General features: G+C 36.1%; 1 protein-coding gene across 1 annotated transcript in view; it reads right to left on the bottom strand.

Moving 5' to 3' along the window:
* The window catches only part of LOC113234664 (hemicentin-2-like), a 108850-nt gene extending 101626 nt beyond the window's left edge, over positions 1 to 7224 (bottom strand). Inside the window, exon 1 of the mRNA XM_026470082.1 lies at positions 7067 to 7224. The gene's annotated coding sequence lies outside the window, so the exon portion shown is untranslated. The remainder of the gene's footprint in view (positions 1 to 7066) is intronic.
* Positions 7225 to 7988: the final 764 nt, after the last annotated feature.

Genomic DNA, 7988 nt, shown 5'->3' with positions numbered 1-7988 from the left:
TAATAATAATAATAATAATAATAATAATAATAATAATAATAATAATAGTAATAATCTTTATTGTTCTCTCACAAAGTCTCAGAATATTTAAAGTAGTGACTTATCTAAGTAATAATAATAATATAATAACAATAAAATAATAATAACAATAACGCACACACTCAACACAGCCCCGCACTAGGAAAACCCGCGGAAAAGTCGCGGGTGCCATGGACACACATATAGGCAACCACAAATTACACCCAAAATCACGAGAGAAATAAATGTAGACCATACAAATATTTCTCCCGGCCAGGGAATCGAACCTGGGACCTATGCGTGGGAGTCCGGCATGGTAACTGCCACTGAGGCAGTTAAATAACCTTTGCACGAATTTTCATGACGTCGAATGTAATTTTGAGAGGAAAATGTTTTTTTCTTTTAAACCTAACTTAACCTAACCTAACCGAACCTAATCGTGTCTTTGCGATAATCATCGCACATATTCTAAAAAAACAACCGTTTCTTTATAATTCAGTTTTCAGTGTAATGAAAATTCTAACAAACGTTATTTCGGAAAAAAAATTATTCAAGTTTATGATACGTTACCTAATATTTACTATTCTGCTAAAACCTAGTTACAATGGCAATAATCTTAATAGAATGTCAGTGAATGTAAGTCACATTCATTCAATAACTAACGATTTGATGTTGCCTCACTAAAACTAACATGGAAATTACTATACATATCATGATTATTATCTCTTTTAATCATCAATTAGTGTTCAAATTAAATTTCGTCGCCTTACTTTCCTCAAACTCGTATCTTAAAAAAATGGTTTCTTTTTATATTTGCGCCAAGTGATAGCTTTTGCTTTAATTTATAACTGCAAAAATGTCGTATGTCCATACAGCGTGAAGTTATCTAATCATGGAATATTCATTGGATCTCTACAGCAAACTCGTAAGTAAAGATACAAGGATTTGAATCTTATCAGGTCGACTTTGTGTCGATTTTACGTTACCCGTGCTCTAAAATGCAAGGTTTCTGCGCTTACGAATCTGAAGTTCGTCACAACCTACGGTCACAACATTGTTTTATGTTTGTTGACAACTTTTTCACAAAAACGGCTAAGTCACTTTTAGACTTTTTATCAATTTCACAGTTTTCAAGTTACTTTGGTATAATAATTGGCAGTATAAATCTATACACGTAAACACATTTAGTGAGGTGCCTACCCACTTTGACTCTTATCAAAAAGTACATAATATTAGTGCACTACGCCATCGACTCGCCATTAAAGATCAGAATACCAAAAAAATGCAATGGCAGCTGTATATTAAGGTCGATAGCTAGATCATTAACAAGCCATTACTTTTAACTTTTAGCAAAATACCAGACATACAAAAGCCTTCTATTGACAATCTCACGACATACAACTGATGATTTAAAATTAGCATTCTTTGGTCTTTTTGTGATCTCGTACTGGAGAATTCCTTATTCTACTAGCACTTAGTATCGAAATAAACCCAGAACACTCAGATCAGAACTAACAACATCAGACATCAACATCAACCTATTATTATTTTATTTATTTAATTATTTATTGTACAGGAAAACACAAATCACAATTGGTAAAACGGCACACATAAAGAAAAGATACTGCTTATTTCTATAAGAAATTTCGTCCTGCAGACCAAAATACAGGATACAATAATTACGATAACGGGTTTACGTGCACAACAAAACAAAATTAAATTATGTAATAAAATAATAACAAAAAAAAGAACAGCAAAAATATTAAATTACTACAGACTGTATAAATACTTAGATAAATACATATTTCATATTAAAATATCTATAAAATGGATGGAACAGAGGATAAATAGAGCTCCTTGACTCTCATTTTAAAGATAGCTAAGGATTTACTGGCATGTACAGTAATGGGAAGTGCGTTCCAAAGTCTGACCGCATGAACAGTAACGGAGTGAGAATAAAAGCCGGAATTGAATGATGGAAAAGATAATTGGGACCTAACGAGAGAGCGACAAGGATCCTGGAAGACAAAGGATTATGTAAAATGTTGTAAAGAAGAGAGACGATATGCAAATTCCTGCGGAGACGAATGGGAAGCCACTTGAGCTGATTGCGATAGTGTGAGATTCGATCATATTTACGAAGGCCTTATTTACCTTTTATCTTTATAAACCCTATACATAGATTTTGCAACCGTTCAAGCTTATTTAGCAGTTCTTCAGTAGCATCTAAATGGCGGGAATCTGCATAGTCCAAGAACGGTAATATAAGAGAATGAGCTAAACAGATCTTGGTTTTAAAAGACATAAAGTTTTGGAGGCGTTTAAGCGAGTGCAAGGAGAAATGGGTTTTTCGACTGACTTCATTAATATGTGAAGTCCAAGTTAAATTACAATCCACAAGCAGACCCAGATTAGTAGCAGTAGAAGTATAGGCAATAGGCGTTGAATTATACTGTATAATTGGGACATCAATTGGGAATCAATGTCCAAAGCGCCACGTATATGCTCACTTCCCACAATCATGGCCTGCGACTTTTTGGGATTAACCAACAAGCCAAAAGACTCAGCCCAATGAGCAATGTTTCTTAAATCAGCGTTAACCGCTTCAATGGCTGCAACGACATCGGAAGTTTTAAAACTACAGTAGAGTTGCAAATCGTCAGCATAGAGATAGAAGTTTGAGGACAACACAGAAGTGACAGAGTTAACGAAAATAGAGAAGAAGAGAGGGGAAAGAACACCACATTGAGGGACACCCGCAGCTAACTCACACCAATCAGAGGAAGCCTCATCAGAGCGAACACACTGCAAGCGATCTCTGAGATAGGAATCAAACCACGCTCAAGCCGAAGGAGAAATACTAAAAGAGTGAAAAGAAGCAAGCAATAAATACATCATGGTCAACAGAGTTCTTCAACTCTGTCTAAAAAGTGCCTTCGCACTGCTGAAGTCCAGAAGTATAAGCAAAGTGAGAAGACTTTGGATAGAAAAGGACGAATGGAAATGGGACGAAACTCAAACAGGCAAGTGGGATTAGATGCTTTGGGTAAAGGCATGATATGGGCGAGTTTCCATTGAGAAGGGAAAGAACTAGATTCTAAAGAGGAGTTAAAAACATGAGTAAGGATAGGAACAAGTTCAGGGAGTATAAGGGTTATCATACGGGAGCTGAGATCATCATTGTCAACAGCAGTGGAAGAAATAGAAAGAATATGAGTTTTCACCTCCCATTCTGTAACAGTTCGAAAGGAGAAAGAAGTACTTGATGGCAAAGCACAATCAACCAGAAGACGAAGAGTGGCGTTTTTACGATGTCTATCTAAAGTAACAGGTGGTAAGGAATAATGTCTATTAAACTTCATTAAGATCGGGAAAGGACGAATCACTACAAGAAGTAGTGGAACGACCAATCCCAAAGGACTTTAAAATTTACCTATTTATACGTCCCACTTCTAGGCTCGAGTCTCTTATCAGATGAAGGTTTAGGCCATAGTTCGCCACGCTGGTTTAAGGCGGGTTGGAGACTTCACACGTTTTCCGAACTCTCTATGACTTGCAGGTTTCATCACGATGTTTTCATCAAAAGTTCATGGTAATTTTCAAATGAAATTTCGCACATAAATTCCGAAAAACTCTACGGTAACCGAATTTGAACCCACGGCCTCTGCTTGAAAGACATACCGTGAATCCTTAGTAACCTAATAGTTTGATCTAGATAGCCTCTCAAGCAGAAATAGCATAACCGAACCTGGGATTCTTAATTTACAAACTAAAGTCATCAATAAATAGACGCCATTTGCCTTTTTCACATTTCGAAATTGTTTGTATAATCAACGATCGATTGTAGAAAGAAAAATAGAATGCTTTGTCAATATGTATCGATTGGCTCTACTTATAGAGTTCAAGACATCTGGATTGTTTGAAATCTAAAAACCAATTGGAGTTGTAAAGTAACTATTTCAATGTGAACAATTAGTTACATCAACTAGTTATATACAAAATAGAGAATATTTTTCGCGTATTGGAAAATAAATTCTTTGGAAAAGATATACAGAATACAGTACTTAAAGCACTAAAGTCACAAAAGGAATGAAATAATAATAATCTTTATAATTTAACAACAGAACTCAAAACACATTTAGAAAATATAACACTGTTATGTAAACCTTCATTAGGGTTGGACTCAACTCGTCAACACGCTTCATCTGGGTGTTCATGCGAAATCTGTTTTATATGAGTTGACAATACTCAATGTAAGACCTTAATTTCATATGAGCGCAGTGCTGAAGCTTGCAGAAAAGCGAGGTCTAACAATTAGTTATTTATACTTGCGGCGTCTGCATTAAACACAAGGTTGTATCGCAGAGACCGTATTACATTTACTATTGACACGTGGATTTAACACAATGTTCTTTAATTGAATAGATATGTAAGGGGAAGATATAATACAAATATTTCCCGCTTGGTCGACTGGTATGGGATTATGTACAATATAGGGCAGACGATGTGGCGTCTAAACGATCTACCATCGTCAAGGCTAAATGGTTTCAAGCTGGAGAACTGATATCTACTTGGGAAATATTAAATAAGGTGTAAGTTTTTTAGACAGTTCTCTCACGGTGACACCTCACACGCAGACATTCGACATTGCGCCTTTAGTTACGCATAAACTTATGGTCGTCTACAGCACCACTCATTGCTTTCACGCGTGTACGCAATGGTTGTATGTGGTATCACAGTGTGAGATTTACCTCACTATTACATCGTACCAAACACGATGGTCGTCTGTGAGCAAAGTTAATCGAAGTTAATTTTATATTAGATTAGATAGTCTTGAATAAAACCTACTTATAGTTTACTTATATAATTATAAAATAACATTAAAAGTGAAACATTTTGACTACATAAGCGATAGAATACAATTTTGTCTACGTACATATCATAAACTCTCTATAATGTGTTCAAAAACCACAAATTACGACCAGCATAAAGGTAAACTGTATTGTCAGAACAAATTTCTTATCTGTGAAAATGTTATTATTGCTTCATACTAACATCGAATTCGATGTTATTATTACATTCAAATTTCGAACATCTCTGAAAAACAAAACAATTTGATTGGACATCAATTCTAATATCAGTCGAGATGAAGTTTTATTCGAAATGAAATGTCAATAGCAAACAATTTTGACAATTTCACACTTTACTTGATATCGAACGATACCGATGGCCGATTCTAGTTTGTCTATGAATTAAAAAAAAAAACTACGGTTGTTTAAAAACGTAAGAAAAGTTTTTATTTGCCGCCATTTCGCCAGTCGTAACATACGGTGCCTGAACACATCACAGAGAGCTTATAATATGTGTGGAGATAAAGCAGTGTATATAACTGTACATAATTAGGCAATAAAACACTCGTGAGATGTTTTTATGAAACTCGCCTGTCGGCTCGTTTCATAAACCCTCACTTGTCTTTTAATGTCTTTCATTATGTAACAGTCACATAAACTACTATTATCATCATGATCATTAATCCACTTATATGGTCTCCTCTCAGTCAAGGGTTTAGGTCATAGGTTCCCAAACTTTTTGGCTCATCGTTCACTTAGGCATGATAAAAAAATTTTAACGCCCATCACAACAAAAAATTATTAAAAACACGTATTTTTTGTATTAACACGAAAAGTCACAAGGAAACAAATTAGTGTAGTTTATAATATAGACGATTAACATTTTTTTTCAAATGCGGTAGGACCCCTAGGACCCTCAGCGCCCACTGGCGGGCGGTAGGGAACACTTTGGAAAACTATGGTTTAGATTATAATCCGCCACGCTAGCTCAATGCGGGTTGGGGACTTCACACATTTTCCGAGGGTTATGAACCTTCTTCGACATGCAAGCTCATGGTCATGGTAAAATTCAAATTAAATTTCGCACATAAATTTCGAGAAATTCTGAGATACGCACCCGGATTCGAACTCATGGCCTCCGCTTGGGAGATTACGACAGCTTTTGATACAATTTATATTACGAAAACAGATATGTATGACTTAATTGAACTAATATTTTTATATATTATAGCCGTGCAGGACTTATCCAAATTGGGGACTTCACATTTCTATAAAGGGTTGATCACGACACGCAGGTTCATCCCGACGTTAGGCTTAAAACCGTGAAAGAGACGCATTCCTGGTATACGAACGAATATGGTGTAATGCACTGCAATATTCCATACAGTTTAATATTCATTTACAGAATTAGCGAAACTTACTTTATTATACGATTTTTTTAAATGGTTCCAAGTGACGGGACAAACAAATCGTGTGCCTGGCGGTAAGCGACACGCCTGTCCATAGCAGATGCAGTGACACTCAAAGCTTTAAATCGCAATAATCTGAGGGGTACTGCCACTGCGCCCATCATCCTGAGACATAAATTAATACGTTCCATGTGCCTGTAATTTTACTAGGACCCTTGTTCTTCCAAATCGGAACGCAATAAAGCTTACATTACTGCTTGGCGGCAGTAATAGGTCAGTTAGCAGTTCCCTGGACAAACTCTTTCACAAGGAGCTCTACTACTACTAAAATTTCTTAGATATAAACTATGTCAAAGAAATTAAAAGGGTCGTTCTACACAATTCATATCGACTATCAATTAACGTATTGGCATTGATGTACGTATCGTGAGAAATAAAAACGGTTTTAGTGACAATTGTAGAACACATTACTGGGTAGACAAATATAGCAAAATGTTTTTCTTATCTAAAACATAAAAACAAAACAGACAAATATGGTAAAATTTACGGTCGTCGAGCGTACAAAAGGTTGTGTAAGGTTGCAAGGTTGCGTGATAAGGCACTGATTAATGTCCGTAATTCCCATTAAATGTAATTTTTATTTCGTCCTAAATATAACTTTATACTTGAGTAGTCTCCCAACAACTACAAACGTTAATAAGTACGCACTTTCGGCGTATTAGAGTGTTTATTAGTGAGTAACTTGCGATTTATGGAATCATAAAAAATTTAATCAAGAAAAGTACGTACACTGCTCCTGGAATCACAACTTGTCACGCGTCAAACGCTCCTTAACTTTTAAATGAACTTTTTAATCACACAGACTCACACAAGTTTTTATTTGCACTTTAAAAAATAGTGTTTACGTGAGGCAAAGGCGGACACTCGTTTGGCGGTCGCACTACGACGGCGGTATAAGGCAGACTGGAGCGTTTCTCCCTCAATCCAGCTGGCTGGCGTTGCCGCGCCACCGTACATGCGCACTTACAATCCTTTCCTATGCCATTGCAAATTTACGCGTCTGTAAATGCTGCTCTCCCGCATTAGCTCGAAATAAACCTTTTTAAGAATAGTGTAGAGATGGCTTTACTATTAAGATCCTGCTTTGAGAACTCTATCATTCGTGTAATTTTGGATTTTATATCGTAGGGTTTTCGCTGTGGATACTTTTTTATTCTGGCGAGATTTCTTTCTGTATTTTATTTCGGTTTTCTTTCTGTATATTATTGCCCGTTCTTTGCCAACAATATTTTTTTTTTGACTTCTACTTAACGAAAGTATATTTAAGATATTTGTCTCTCGTAATGTAATCACACATTTAAACGAAGCTCTTTGAAATGTTAATCTCTTATAGGAATTCTTTAACACTTCGCAGATAAGAAGTTCGGCTGCAAGTTAAACTCTGAGATTAAAATGTGCCTCGGTATTCGTCTAGGTATTTTTATTCATAGTTTTGTATACTTTTTTTTATGATACCAAGTGACGGGACGAACAAGTCGTGCGTCTGGTGCTAAGCGACATGCCTATGTCCATAATAGTTGCAGTGTCACTCAGAGCTTCAAAAAAACAAATCCCAAAGATCTGAGGGGCACTCCCACTGCGCCCGTTACTTTGAGACATAAGTTAACAAGTCCTATGTGCCTATAATTTCACCGGCAACCTTTCCTTTCAA

This window comes from Hyposmocoma kahamanoa, unplaced genomic scaffold (assembly GCF_003589595.1).
Source record: "Hyposmocoma kahamanoa isolate Upper Pololo Valley unplaced genomic scaffold, ASM358959v1 86, whole genome shotgun sequence".
NCBI classification, from domain to species: domain Eukaryota; kingdom Metazoa; phylum Arthropoda; class Insecta; order Lepidoptera; family Cosmopterigidae; genus Hyposmocoma; species Hyposmocoma kahamanoa.
The sequence above is the reverse complement of the archived record's forward strand: the minus strand, read 5'-3'. Positions and strand labels throughout refer to the sequence as shown.